At 41.8% G+C, this 15838-nt stretch overlaps 1 protein-coding gene across 1 annotated transcript in view; it reads left to right on the plus strand.

The window, feature by feature from the left end:
* dpr8 (defective proboscis extension response 8) overlaps positions 1-15838 on the plus strand; it is a 306666-nt gene that overhangs the window by 262695 nt on the left and 28133 nt on the right. The gene's annotated exons all lie outside the window — the stretch shown is intronic.

Below are 15838 nucleotides of genomic sequence, written 5' to 3' on the forward strand. Positions count from 1 at the left end.
CAATTAAAATATTTTTTAGTCAAAGTATATACTATTAAAATTGGCTCGTTGGCCCAGTGAGCATTGGTTAAAAAACAATAAAACGTCAATTCTAATCAAAATCTTTCAGAACGCCAACCTCTCTATTCTCCACACACCACAGCCAAAGCACACCCTAGTCGAAGAAGACCTTGCCCAAACTTATGCCTAACAGATCTAAAACCCAGCAAAATTCAAACGTAATAGAAATAGTCTTCTTGGGATTAATGTAATGGTATTTATTTATATATCAAACGGTAGCGACCATATCAGTTCTCACCCTGTTTTCTTAAATATTATACACGCGCATGAGCAGTCAGCAAAATCCTTGAGAAGGTTATTAAAGATCATTTAACGAATTTTATTGATTCAAATAATATCCTTCCAAGTCATCAGTTTGGCTTTAGAAGCAAACACAATACTATTCAGCCCCTTTGTAGAATTAAAAGAATTATTAAAAATAATTTTGGTAGATCTATGTCATCGGGAATGGTACTGCTGGACATCAAAGCTGCATTTGACTCAGTTTGGCACGACGGCCTAATTCACAAAATGTTACATTTTAATTTTCATTCTGCGACCATAAAGATTCTTCAAAGTTATCTAGAAAACAGATCCTACGTCGCATACTTAGGAAATGCTCCATGCACAGAAGTCAATATTTCGGCAGGCTGCCCCCAAGGCTCATGTCTATCGCCTCTCCCAACATTACCCCAATGACCTCGGTTTTTGCGAATGATACGGCTATTTTTTGTGGAGGAATTTATTCCGCTGACATAGCTAGAAACCTCCAATCAGCATATAACTCTTTAGATGCATATTTCTCCCAATGGAAAATTTTAGTTTGCCCAGAAAAGAAAAGACAAAAAATCGAAAAGACATCTACGTACCGACGACTGACATCAGATTGGGCTCGGAATATATAAAGTGGGAACCAAATGTCAGGTACTTGGGTAATACACTGGACAAAAGACTGGTTTTGTTAAGGTCAATATTCCAAGCAGTACGTTCTACGGTGCACCAGATATAGCCAAATGTCACATAAACCAGTTACAAATCACGTAAAATAAAGTCCTGAAGCTTATCTTTCAGCTTTCTTGGCATCATTGGATTTGATGAGAGAGAACGTCATCCGTTCTCTCTAGGCAAAAAATAATTTCTTTGCGCCAACTTGCTTTCGCGACCCAATTCCTCCTTCTCGCATCACCACGGAACTTTCACTTATATGTCGTCTCGCTGTGAAAGCGTGATTCGTACTGTAACAGGAACCACTTGGCCCTGCACTGGGGCTTTCTCTCGTCAATGTAGCCGTTTGGCTTATTTTCGGCCAAATTTGGCTTATTTTCAAGTCAATTGAGGAATCGGATACTGGAAAATCTGGCTTATTTATGAATCGAATCAGCAAATATATATTTTGTTGTATATCTGATATTAGTTACCGATTAATAGATAAATTACCAAGCTGGCAACTATTAAGGGCTCACATCACTAGTTTTGCAATTTTGCACTCTTTAACTTATAATGAATAAATAGATTGGCTGTTGTATTCTCGTTTTGTTTTTCATGAATATGAAGTCTTTGTTACAATATTTGTACGTGTATCGTCTATTACAATATACGAGCCCCAACCACTAATAATTCGAACAGCATGTTTTTTTTTTTTTTTTTTTTTTTGCAGTGTGCAATGTTTAACACACTATATTATCAATACTACTAAAGATAACACATACCAATACATTTGTCTTAAAGAGAATTTCATTCTCTTCACGATGAAAAATTTTTGCTGTATTTCCAAAAACAACAACAATATGAGTAATTTATTCAAACGGTTACCTTAAGAGATAAGAAAAAATTGACCACTATTAATTCGTACGCTGCGAAATGTGATTTACTATCATACTTAAAACAATAATTTAACTAATATTAGAATCGTGTAACGTCGCCCTTGGCCTGCATTACGCATTTAACTCGTGTTGGCATTGATTTTAACAAATTTGTGTAGTGTTCTTGAGAAACTGAGTCCCACATCTCTTGCAACTTTATTTTCAAGTCAGAAATGTTTCTTTGTGGCTCATTTCGAAGCTTGCCTTTTATTGATTAACCCTTTATATGGCGCCACGTCCGATTTTGACGCGGTTTCTTTTATTAGATAAAAAAAAAAAAAAAAAATAAAAAATTGAATCTTTTTTTGAAATTTTACTTTTTTAGACATTTTTTTTAAGGATAAAAGGATTGTTACATATATGCAACAAATAGGCTTGTGGTGAAAATAATTGCAGTATTTCATAATGTATTGTAAGAAGTAAAACCAAATAATAATTTGAAACAATTATTTCTTTTGTTAAAGGAGAGTGCTACGCCACATTTTTCGCACATTATCTGTGAAAAACCATTGCAGTTTGGATATTTGCATCTGTTTCTGTTGTCAGTCCACGTTGGCCAATGCCCAACCTGATCATGACGCACCATTTGATTTGGTACATGTTGGGTTGGACCTCTCTGCTGTTTTAAATTTTGTGTCTACTTTTCTCAAAACCTCGGCGATGTGTAGCTGAATCTCTGATGAGCTTAAAAGTTTTTTTGTCGATGCATTTTCTTTTTGCACTCGTTTATACAACAACCAGGCGTTGCTGACTGTGAAGTCCAGCAGGTGATAAAAAACCCGGACTTGCCAACGTCTGCCCCTTATCCAAATTTTATACCTTCCCATTATGCTATCTATATATCTATTATATTCTGCTATTGCAAATGGACTTTATTGTAACGTCGGGCTGTGACTTTGGGACTTATCCCCGCGTAATTGGATGCCAAAGTAACAATTTTGTTATCCACCCATGAAGTTAGGGAAATGTCCACTCCACCGTAGTCGGCAACATATTCCACTGATGTACCTCGTGATTTTTTTTTAAGTTTATCTGGTCAATGGATTTATGGTTTGGAATTCGGTTTTTTCTTATTGTTCGCAAAGCTAGAATTCCTCCTTCCGCCAGGTACTTCAAAAAGGGTAAGGAGTTGAGATAATTATCAAAGTATAATCGATAATTCCGATGCCTGGGCATATCTCTAGCCAATCTGACGACACAGTTTGATGCCGCATCCAAATCTGGTTAGGCCGTACTTTATTTTCATTTCCACTATCTATTTTGAATTTTTAGCAGAAGCCTAAATTACCGCTAAGTACAAAAATCCTATAGCCCCATTTATGAGGCTTGTTGGGATTGTACCTTTTCATGTGGTTTTTAGCCTTTGTTGAACATATCTGTTCATCAACACACAACAAGTAAGAAAATTCTAGTCGAGAGTGCTCGACTAGATACTACCCTGAACCCAACAAATAAAAATGCTCATTTAGTATGGCTGAAATTTCAATTTCGATGTATTTAAAAAAATAAATAAAATACCAAACTCATTTAATAAAATATAAAAATATTTTGAAACAATTAAAAAAAGCTAACATCAGTTGCACCGATCGGGATTCGAACCACAAATTCCCCATCGAGCGTCATGCATCTAACACACTAGGCCACCCCACTCCTGCTAGTAGCGCTGGCAAAACTCAAATAGATTCACTGCTGCAGCGCCATCTACCAAAACTAAACGAAACTAACAGCTGATGTGATTCTAAGAATCTGCTAGAATAACCAAACTATTAAAAACGCACATAAAGTATAGTTAAAATTTCAATTTCGGTGTGTTTAAAAATATAAATTAAATAGAAAACTCATTTATGAAAATATAGAAATATTTTGAAACAATTAAAAAAATTAACATCAGTTGCATTGATTGGGATTCGAGCCGCGACTTCTCGATCGAGCGTCATGCAGCTAACACACTAGGCCACCCCACTCCTGCTAGTGGCGCTGGCAAAACTCAAATAGATTCACTGCTGCTGCGCCATCTACCAAAACTAAACGAAACTAACAGCTGATGTGATTCAACGAATGTTTCTGTTGTAGCTGCTGCACATGCGTTTGTTAATTGGCCAAATATTTGATTATTTTTTTATTAATTTTTGACTGAACGGAATTTAATGAAACTTTCGGCATATGATCTACATATTATATTGAATATTTGAGAAATTAAAAAAAAAGAAAAATCATTCACAATTAGCTATAATGGCATCTGATTTGAACTTGAATGTTTTTACTCGATAAAAACATAACGGGATGATTTATCGAATTTTAAAAGCAAACTCGACGTCCGCGCTGTATATACGGTCATTTAAAAAAAAAATTCAAGTCTCTAGCTCTTATATCTTCGGAAATCGACGCGTTCAAACATACGGACAGACAGACAGACGGACAGGGCCAAATCGACTCAGCTCGTCGCCCTGATCAAGAATATATATACTTTGTGGGGTCTGCCACGCCTCCTTCTGCCTGTTACATACATTTCAACAAAACCATTATACCCTGATTTCCCATTGAAAATGGGTTCAGTATAAAAAGTTCCAATGTAACAGGGAGAAGGAGGCGTGGCAGACCCCACAAAGTATATATATTCTTGATCAGGGCGACGAGCTGAGTTGATTTGGCCCTGTCCGTCTGCCTGTATTTTTCCGAAGATATAAGAGCTAGAGACTTCAAATTTTTTTTTTAAATGTCCGTAATTACAGCGCGCATATCAAGTTTATCATTAAAAATCGATAACTCATCCCGATCTTTTTTATCGATAAAAAACCTTATCGAAATCCAGTTATAAAATTATATATTCTACACCTTTATTGCTAGAGTCTCAAAATTTTTAATGTATGCTTACATGCAATTTATACAATTTCGGGTTTTGTTAAAATTAACCCCCCACCCTTAAATTCACCCCGTCACCATCACTTTGGTAAAAAGCGTATTTCAAATACTAGAGACTTGTGCTTTGGCAATTACATGCATATTCATGTTATAATCATATTCTGAAAGTTTCATGAAGATCGTACACCCACAAAAAAGTTATTAAGCAATTAAGTTCTCATAGTAAGCGCTCACTGCCGCCCATGCGTGTTTATGCTTGTGTGTGTATACAATATGTATGTAAATGTTTGTGTATGTGTGTGCGTGTGTGTGTGTGTGTGTGTGTGCGTGTGTGTGTGTGTGTGTGTGTGTGTGTGTGTGTGTGTGTGTGTTTTTTTTTTTTTTTATATTCATTTATTAACAAAATTATATAGCAAATTACAAGTTGCGTGGTGGCTAGGATAGCGCGCGGTGCTTGCGGGACGGCCGTAAAGCATTGCTTCGCAAGCACTATGCGCTACCTTAGCCTGGGACAGCTCGTCTTCTCGATCGCTCGACTCTGCGGAGCTCCATCATCACCGTGGCCGCGAAGGTGCTTGTTAGTTCCCAAGCTTCCTCCGATTCCAGCATGGCGTTGACTAAGTTGTCCGCTCTGATGGAGCGGCCCACTGCCTCTTCCAGACGACGCCTCTCCTCCAGGAACCGTCCACATTCGAAAAGAATGTGGTTGGCGTCTTCCACGTGCCCTCGCTCGCACCAGGGGCACTCGTCAGATTCCTCGTGGCCAAAGCGCTTCAAATAGCTCCGAAAGCATCCATGACCCGAGAGGATCTGCGTAAGGTAGAAGTTAACCTCGCCATGTTTGCGGTTAACCCATGGTTCAAGCTCCGGGATGAGCTTGTGCGTCCACCGCCCTTTAGCTGAGCTATTCCACCTTCTTTGCCATCGTGCGATGCTGTTCGCCCTGACAGCGTTGAGTCGCGTAGGCCCGTGCGAATTCCGCTCCACGGCTTCGGCGACCAAATACTCCAGTGGCACCATACCGGCTATGACGAGCGCCGCGTCATCGGAGATAGTCCTGAAAGCGCAGCTGACTCTGATTGCGCTCAGCCTGTAGATCGCGCAAATGCCTCGGCTGTAGCTCGGCGTTGCCATCGCTCTTGCCCATATTGGCGCAGCATAGAGGATGACAGACCTAATGACGCTCGTTAGGAGGAGACGTCGTTGCTGTTTAGGTCCCCGCGTGTTAAGCATGATTCTCGAGAGAGCTCTACAAGAATCAGCTGCCTTTTTATGCACATATTCTAAGTGCTCGCGGAAAGTTAATCTTGTGTCTATCATGACACCAAGATATCTTATCGCCCTCTTTGACGCAATGGTGACGCTGCCGATCTTTATATTGGCAGTTTCCACTCTTTTGCGACTGCTGACTAGTACAACTTCGGTCTTGTGTGCCGCAAGCTCGAGCCCAGCTCCTGTCAACCAGCTTCGTATGCGATTGATACTTTCGCTGCACATATCCTCTGTATCTTTTAGCTCCTTTCCTATGGCTACGACAGCTACATCATCAGCAAAGCCAATGGTGTGCGCGCCTGCTGGTAGTTCCAAGCGCAGTACGCCGTCGTACATGATGTTCCATAGGAGAGGCCCCAGCACTGAGCCTTGGGGTACTCCAGCTGACACTGTATGAGTTTGGGGACCCTCACTCGTGTTGTATACCAGTGTTCTTCCTCTGAAGTAGCTCTTTATTATCTCTCTTAGATATTTAGGGATATTATATTGTGACAGCGCATTCAGTATCATATCCCAACTAGCTGTGTTGAAGGCATTCCTTACATCCAGGGTCGCGATGATGCAGTATTCCTTCGTCCCGTGCCTCCATCTGGTGCCTTGAATAGCGGAAGTGGCCAGACCGACAACTTTGTTAAGCGCGTCCGTTGTTGACCGGGCCTTCCGGAATCCAAATTGGTTTGGTGACAGGCCTCCGGCGCTTGCAATCGCAGTCTCCAGCCTAGAGCAGATCAGTTTCTCAAACACCTTTCCCATGGTGTCTAAGAGGCAGATCGGTCTGTACGAAGATGGCTCATCTAGTGGTTTGCCAGCCTTGGGTAGCAATACCAGATTCTGGGCTTTCCATTTTGCCGGGAACGTCTCTTGGATCAGGCATTCATTAAATAGTTCGGCGAACGTACTTGGGTGCAAGGCGAGGGCTAGCTTTAGCGCACGATTTGGGATCCCGTCCGGCCCTGGAGCTGTGTTGGTTCTAAGACCTCGGAGAACTACTGATATTTCTTCATCTGTAACTAAAACAATTTCAGTGCTCGTTGAGCCCTGATCAGCAGACTCGGACTCAGGGGCGTGAATGGAGCTTAGACTTTCTGGAAAGAGTGTTTCCACAATCGATTTAAGCTCCAGACGATCCGTAGGCTGCACCTGCCTACCTGCGTATAGTCTTTTAGCTACTATCTTATATGCCCTGCCCCAAGGGTCATATTCGGCTGAGTCGCACAACTGTAAAAAACATTCTCTTTTGCTTGCCCGAATGGCCTTCTTCAGCTGTCTTCTAGCTGCCTGGTAAGCTAACTGTTTCTCAAAAAACGTTGACCTACCGCGAGCCCGTTGGTAGCTTCTTCTCGCCTGGATGCATTTGCGACGAATGTCACCTATTTGCGTATTCCACCAATACGTAGGCTCATGTTGTCGCGTGAACTGCTTGCGACGTAACATGCTGCTATTGCAGGCACACTGTATTTGGGCTACCATTTGGCATGCTCTGGCCTCAGCATTACCAATTGTACCCAGAGACTGAATGGCCTCTGAAAAGACCGCGGGATCAAAAGTATCTAGCCGATACGACTCCCTCCACAATGTTGACGCCCTGGCAGGTGGCTCACCTATTGTGAACAGAAGTGCCGTATGATCGCTGCCTGTATAGCTATCGCAATGGCTCCATGTTGCTCCCCGAAAGAGGGATGAAGTGACAAAAGTAATGTCGATAACAGACCCGTATCCCGCCCGACTGAAGGTGTACTCATGGCCAGTGTTGAGCAGTGCGACATCTAGTGTCGCGAAGATCTCCAGTAGGATACGACCTCTGGCATTTGTTGTGGGGCTACCCCATTCTAGCGCCCAGGAGTTAAAATCTCCAGCTATAATGGCCTTCCGACCCCTAGCATCCTCGGCAAGCTCGTCGAGCACCGTCGTGAATTCACTGAGCTGCATGCTGGGGGCCAGATAGCAACTGTAAAGCCATAAGCTACCATATCGGCCACGTACGAACCCATTGAATGACTTAACATTCGAAAGTACGTTCGTTGAGTTGCCGCATACCCACAACGCAGCTTTGCCATTAACGTCTGTTGACCATGTCCTAGGGCAGCTGGTTCTACAGTGGTGAGGCTCACTGAGAAAAGCTACATCTATACATTTTTCCCTAATGGTCTGCTCTAGAAGATCTTGGGCAGCAACACAATGATTTAAGTTAAGCTGCAAAAACCTTAACATTTCATTTTACGAGCAGCTTCACGGTAAGATGGGCACTTGAAGCTGCCTGTTGAATGGTCCGTCTGCTTTTCACCTTTCCGGATGCAGAGGCTACATTTTGGTGGCTTGGTGCATGCTTTGGCACTGTGACCCATCTCCCCACACCTGAGACAGGCGCCCTTTAAGTCACAGTCGCTACCGCAGTTTGCTGCCATATGACCGTAATCGAGGCACTTGAAACAGCGTTTAGGCTGCTCCACGGCTCGGATACGGCAAACTACCCATCCTATTCCTGTGTGTGTGTGTGTGTGTGTGTGTGTGTGTGTATGTGTGTATATGTGTGTGTGTGTGTATGTGTGTGTGTATGTGTGTGTGTGTGTATGTGTATGTGTATGTGTATGTGTATGTGTATGTGTATGTGTATGTGTATGTTTTTTTTTTTTTTTGTTTTTTTTTTATATTCATTTATTGACAAAATTATATAACAAATTGCAAGTTGCGTGGTGGCTAGGATAGCGCGCGGTGCTTGCGGGACGGAGGAGAGAGTTCTCAGTGAGAGTTAACAGACGTGTTTACTATTGTGCTCTTCAATTATTCTTGTTTTCTTAGTTAATTATTCTTATTAAATTTCACATAATTGCGGTTCGGTTGTATATAGCAAATATCTATATTTTCCTGTGCAAGGTTTGATCCGTTGTTCACTGTGTTTTTAATAATTTGCTTTTTTAATTTGTGAAGCTTTGTGTGCAGTGTCGGTTCATTAGTTTCATTATTTGCATTTCTGCTTTAGTGTTTCTATTTGTTGGCGCTCTCCCCAGTTCACTCTTTCTAAGTTTGTGTGAGTGTGTGCATAAGTTGCTCTCACTATCTACGGTTGTTGTATTTGCCTCTCTTGAATCTTTGATTCTTGTGGTGTGCAAGTATACTCTCTCGCTGAGGACTTTTGATCTGCTCTGTAACGGCTGTTTTTGTTGTTGACTCGCTCTCTCAACATATATTTTCGTTGCGCTCTGTAACGGCTGTTTGTTGTTGGACTCGCTCTCAACACATTTATACCTGTCTTGGTTTTTACATTTCTGTTTACATTCAGTAATTTTGTGATCTATCCCAATTACCAATATGAGTTGCTGCAAAAAAGCTTGCACTTTCAGGCAAACAGTTGATTCTGCACAAGCGCAATTTATAAGTTGCTGGCTCTGTGATAACATGATGCATACTAAGTGTGCAGGTCTTACTGGGCGTGAATATGACAAGATTATGTCTACTTCTAAAGCTGGTAGTGGAGGCATACGCTGGTCTTGTCCGATTTGCTTGGAAAAACAAATAAACTTTTCTAAAATGTATAGTGCTGTGAGGGCTCAATTTTTAAAACTGAAGAAGATTTCTATGCAGTTGACCAGTGACATGGCTGCTGCTGAGGAAATCTTAAATCAGTACGGCTTTGAAAGTCCTCTCTCTCAATTGGATACTCCTTTGTTGTCGGTAACTCCTTCTGTAATAGTACCGTCACCTAATTCGCTTGCTCCTCCCTCACCTTGCGCTTCTGTTTTGTCGTCGGCTCCCAATTCTCTAGACCCTCCTTCACCTTGTCCCATATCTGTTTCTCCTATTGAGGCTTCTATTGAAACTCAAGCCCCTGTCCCAAATTTGGATGTTACTTCTATTGTTGCTCAAACAAAGAGTGACAATAAGTCAGCCTCTCAGAGCATTACCTTATCTGTTGTCTCTCCTAGAAAGCAAGTTTTCTTATCTAGGCTTTCATCTGACACTACCATTGAGGCAGTATCGGCTTTTATCTCAAATAAGATTCCGGCTAATGTTTTTATATCGAAGTTTAGTTTTGCGACACCGCGTGAAATTGCTTCGTTCAAAATCAATGTGCCTGTAGAATACTTTAAAACCCTTTGTGATCCTAATTTCTGGCCACCTCATGTAGTTGTTCATGAATTTAAACCCAAAAATCGTAACAGATCGATGCCCATTTCAGTAAATTTACCTTCGGTGCAGTCTTCATCAAACGTTGTACCAAAAAACTAAATTACTTACAAACCTCTTCTCAGCTGTCCCTGATTTATCAAAATGTACGTGGCTTAAACTCAAAACTTAAAAGTCTTTTCTTGCATAGTTTCAGTGTACAATATGATATTATCGCTTTCACTGAAACATGGCTAAGTAGTAATATTCATAATAGTGAAATTCTTTCAAGTAATTTCACTATTTATCGACTCGACCGTTCGTCGCGCAGAGGTGGTGGGGTGTTAATTGCGGTTAAGTCCATTATCCACTCTGAATTGTTTACCTTTTCGTCCCTTCATGATGTGGAGATTATAGCGGTTAAATTAACTCTCCCATCGTGCTCATTATACATCACATGTTCTTATATCCCTCCCTCTTCTGATGTACAAGTTTATGCTCACCACATAAATTGTATTAAACAAGTTAATGAACATGTAAATGATAGAGATTGTCTTCTTGTGTTGGGTGATTTTAATATTCCGAACACTTCTTGGTCTTCAACTTGTAATGCAAATTACTTTATTCCGACAATTGATCACTATCTTTTTGATGAATTGTTTAACCTGTCTATGTTTCAGATGAACTCTATTTCAAACCATCTTAATCGCACGCTTGATCTTGTGTTTGTTAATCATGATTCGCTCATTAATGTCGCGAGATCAACTCCTCTCTCCTTACCTGAGGATATATATCACCCCACTTTAGAAGTTTTATTAACTATCGATAATCCTCCCTCTACTACACCAATGCCTGCTAAACTTAGTCGCTGTTATCGTAAATGCAATTTCGTTTTGTTTAACGAACTAATTAATTCAACAGACTGGACTATTTTATATGAATCGTTTGATATTAATTTAGCAGCATCGTTTTTTTATTCTACCTTAAACTCTATTCTGGATGTTTGTGTCCCTCTCCGCCGTATTTCGCCAGTTTCAAATAAGCCACCTTGGTTCACCAAAACTCTTTCGAACTTGAGAAACATTAAAACTAAATGTTTTAAAAATTACAAAAAGTCTGGTTCAAGTATTGACTGGTCCAAATATTCCATTGCCAAGTCAAACTTCAATCTTTTAAATTCTAGCTGTTATGAGAATTATCTTACACGTTGCAAACGTCAGTTTATACGGACTTCAGTAAAGCATTTGACTCAGTACATCATCACATACTAATTCTTAAGCTTGAACGCTTAGGATTTTCACCCAGTCTTGTCTCTTGGATTTCATCCTATTTAACGGGTAGAACCCAAAGAGTCTTGCTGAGAACAGCTATGTCTAAACTTATCTTTGTTTCGTCTGGTGTACCTCAGGGTAGCCATTTGGGCCCATTGCTCTTTTCCCTTTTTATAAACGACCTTCCTAGTTGTATCTCGTACTCCACTATATTTATGTATGCTGATGATGTTAAACTTTGCCTTCCATACTCCAGGGCAAATGGACATCTTCACCTTCAAGATGACCTAAATGCATTTCAACTTTGGTGTGTGGCAAACCAGCTTGACCTAAATTGCTCAAAGTGTATGACAATGACCTTCAGTCGTACCGTTCCTCTAATTGTTGATTATAAAATTAGCAATATTTCCTTACGACGCATCTTTACAGTCAAAGATCTTGGTGTGTTCTTTGACTGTAAACTTAACTTTAATCTTCATATTTCTACCATCATTAATGAAGCCAAAAGTGTGCTTGGCTTTATTAAACGTTGGTCTAAGGAATTTAAAGATCCTTTTATTACCAAGCGCTTATTTACTTCGCTTGTGCGTCCTATTCTAGAGTATTGCTCTGTCGTATGGTCTCCGCAACATAAACTGTATCAGGATCGTATCGAATCGGTCCAAAAACAGTTTCTTCTCTTTGCCTTAAGAGACCTTAGATGGGACAGTAATTTACGATTACCGTCTTATCATAGTAGGCTCCAGCTAATTGATCTTCCATCGCTAACCAATCGCAGAACAATTTTAGGAATTGTTTTTTTGCATAAATTGATTAGTGGTGATATTGATTCGTCCTCTTTGTTGGGTCGTCTAAATTTTTTGGTTCCGTCCCGAGCAACTAGACACTATCGTCCGCTTCATTTACCTGTGTGCACTAGGGATTATTCTTTGCACAGTGCGTTTCATGTTCTTTGTGTTAATTTTAATAAATATTATCACGTTTTTTCCTTAGAGCTCTCTCCTTCTAAAATAAAAAGTGTACTATCAGCTTATCTTAGGGAAATCACTCACAATGCCCAGGCATAAGCATTGGCATACGTTTTTGCTGCTAATGTTGTGTTAGTGATTTCTCAATTCTATTCTTATACTCTATTTTTGGCTCTTCCCTTTCTCTTTTCTTTTTATTATTTCTTATTCTTTTTATTAACTTTTCTTGCAACTTCTTTTATTACCGTCCTTTTTCTTTTCTATACTTTATCTCTTCTTATTTTCTTTTTTTTATTATTGTTTTTTTAACTTTTATTTATTTATTTATTTTTTTTTATATTGTTATTATTATTTTTTTATTTTTATTATTATTTTAAGAATTATTTTAATTATGCTAGATATTGTTAATAACCAACATTTTAATATTTTATTTTTTAAGTTTCTTACTAACACTTTCTTTTCATAGCTTCAATAGTATCACTGACCATATTTGGCTGTGAGACGTGGGCATAGCCGGCCGGACTGGCAAATAAAATACCCCCATCGGGTTGGTGTTACTATTTGAAATTATCGCGTGTACTTTGTATAGGCTTTTTTAAATTAAAATTGACTCTCGTTTTTGTCAATAGCTTTAAGAAATAAATAAATAAATAAAGCATTGCGTCGCAAGCACTATGCGCTACCTTAGCCTGGGACAGCTCGTCTTCTCGATCGCTCGACTCTGCGGAGCTCCATCATCACCGTGGCCGCGAAGGTGCTTGTTAGTTCCCAAGCTTCCTCCGATTCCAGCATGGCGTTGACTAAGTTGTCCGCTCTGATGGAGCGGCCCACTGCCTCTTCCAGACGACGCCTCTCCTCCAGGAACCGTCCACATTCGAAAAGAATGTGGTTGGCGTCTTCCACATGCCCTCGCTCGCACCAGGGACACTCGTCAGATTCCTCGTGGCCAAAGCGCTTCAAATAGCTCCGAAAGCATCCATGACCCGAGAGGATCTGCGTAAGGTAGAAGTTAACCTCGCCATGTTTGCGGTTTGAGCTTGTGTGTCCACCGCCCTTTAGCTGAGCTATTCCACCTTCTTTGCCATCGTGCGATGCTGTTCGCCCTGACAGCGTTGAGTCGCGTAGGCCCGTACGAATTCCGCTCCACGGCTTCGGCGACCAAATAATCCAGTGGCACCATACCGGCTATGACGAGCGCCGCGTCATCGGAGATAGTCCTGAAAGCGCAGCTGACTCTGATTGCGCTCAGCCTGTAGATCGCGCAAATGCCTCGGCTGTAGCTCGGCGTTGCCATCGCTCTTGCCCATATTGGCGCAGCATAGAGGATGACAGACTTAATGACGCTCATTAGGAGGAGACGTCGTTGCTGTTTAGGTCCCCGCGTGTTAAGCATGCTTCTCGAGAGAGCTCTACAAGAATCACATATTCTAAGTGCTCGCGGAAAGTTAATCTTGTGTCTATCATGACACCAGGATATCTTATCGCCCTCTTTGACGCAATGGTGACGCTGCCGATCTTTATATTGGCAGTTTCCACTCTTTTGCGACTGCTGACTAGTACAACTTCGGTCTTGTGTGCCGCAAGCTCGAGCCCAGCTCCTGTCAACCAGCTTCGTATGCGATTGATACTTTCGCTGCACATATCCTCTGTATCTTTGAGCTCCTTTCCTATGGCTACGACAGCTACATCATCAGGAAAGCCAATGGTGTGCGCGCCTGCTGGTAGTTCCAAGCGCAGTACGCCGTCGTACATGATGTTCCATAGGAGAGGCCCCAGCACTGAGCCTTGGGGTACTCCAGCTGACACTGTATGAGTTTGGGGACCCTCACTCGTGTTGTATACCAGTGTTCTTCCTCTGAAGTAGCTCTTTATTATCTCTCTTAGATATTTAGGGATATTATATTGTGACAGCGCATTCAGTATCATATCCCAACTAGCTGTGTTGAAGGCATTCCTTACATCCAGGGTCGCGATGATACAGTATTCCTTCGTCCCGTGCCTCCATCTGGTGCCTTGAATAGCGGAAGTGGCCAGACCAACAACTTTGTTAAGCGCGTCCGTTGTTGACCGGGCCTTCCGGAATCCAAATTGGTTTGGTGACAGGCCTCCGGCGCTTGCAATCGCAGTCTCCAGCCTAGAGCAGATCAGTTTCTCAAACACCTTTCCCATAGTGTCTAAGAGACAGATCGGTCTGTACGAAGATGGCTCATCTGGTGGTTTGCCAGCCTTGGGTAGCAATACCAGATTCTGGGCTTTCCATTTGCCGGGAAGGTCTCTTGGATCAGGCATTCGTTAAATAATTCGGCGAACGTACTTGGGTGCAAGGCGAGGGCTAGCTTTAGCGCACGATTTGGGATCCCGTCCGGCCCTGGAGCTGTGTTGGTTCTAAGACCTCTAATATTTCTTCCTCTGTAACTAAAACAATTTCAGTGCTCGTTGAGCCCTGATCAGCAGACTCGGACTCAGGGGCGTGAATGAAGCTTAAACTTTCTGGAAAGAGTGTTTCCACAATCGATTTAAGCTCCAGACGATCCGTAGGCTGCACCTGTCTACCTGCCACCATATCGGCCACGTACGAACCCATTGAATGACTTAACATTCGAAAGTACGTTCGTTGAGTTGCCGCATACCCACAACGCAGCTTTGCCATTAGCATCTGTTGACCATGTCCTAGGGTAGCTGGTTCTACAGTGGTGAGGCTCACTGAGAAAAGCTACATCTATACATTTTTCCCTAATGGTCTGCTCTAGAAGATCTTGGGCAGCAACACAATGATTTAAGTTAAGCTGCAAAAACCTTAACATTTCATTTTACGAGCAGCTTCACGGTAAGATGGGCACTTGAAGCTGCCTGCTGAATGGTCCGTCTGCTTTTCACCTTTCCGGATGCAGAGGCTACATTTTGGTGGCTTGGTGCATGCTTTGGCACTGTGACCCATCTCTCCACACCTGAAACAGGCGCCCTTTAAGTCACAGTCGCTGCCGCAGTTTGCTGCCATATGACCGTAATCGAGGCACTTGAAACAGCGTTTAGGCTGGTTCACGGCTCGGATACGGCATACAACCCATCCTATTCTAATTTTGGACAGCTCGACCAGAGTTTTAGCTTTCCCAATTGGAAGAGCAACCGTTGCTCTTTGCTGTCCACCAAAAGCTGGCCGAAGCGATTTGATAGCCTCAATGGGGAGTGAGCTATCCTTCAACTCCACCCTATTTGCCTCCAAAATCTCCTCTTTGGTCGCTAACTCATCTAGATCGCGAATCTCAACTTGAGCCGATTCGGTAATTGTTTTAACTACCGCTCGGTCTCCCAAGGCCTTGCCTACAGCTTCGTGCAGAGCTTCAGCGCTATGCTCCGGCTTCCTACTCAGTTGCAGTAAAAGGTCCCCCTTAGCTGTCTTCCTAATGCCTTGAACGTCGCTGCTCAGATGCTTCAAATTTGGGTCGCTTTTAACTACACG

The sequence above is a fragment of the Drosophila arizonae genome, chromosome X (genome assembly GCF_054131065.1).
Source record: "Drosophila arizonae isolate 15081-1271.41 chromosome X, UAZ_ARI_1.0, whole genome shotgun sequence".
NCBI classification, from domain to species: Eukaryota; Metazoa; Arthropoda; class Insecta; order Diptera; family Drosophilidae; genus Drosophila; species Drosophila arizonae.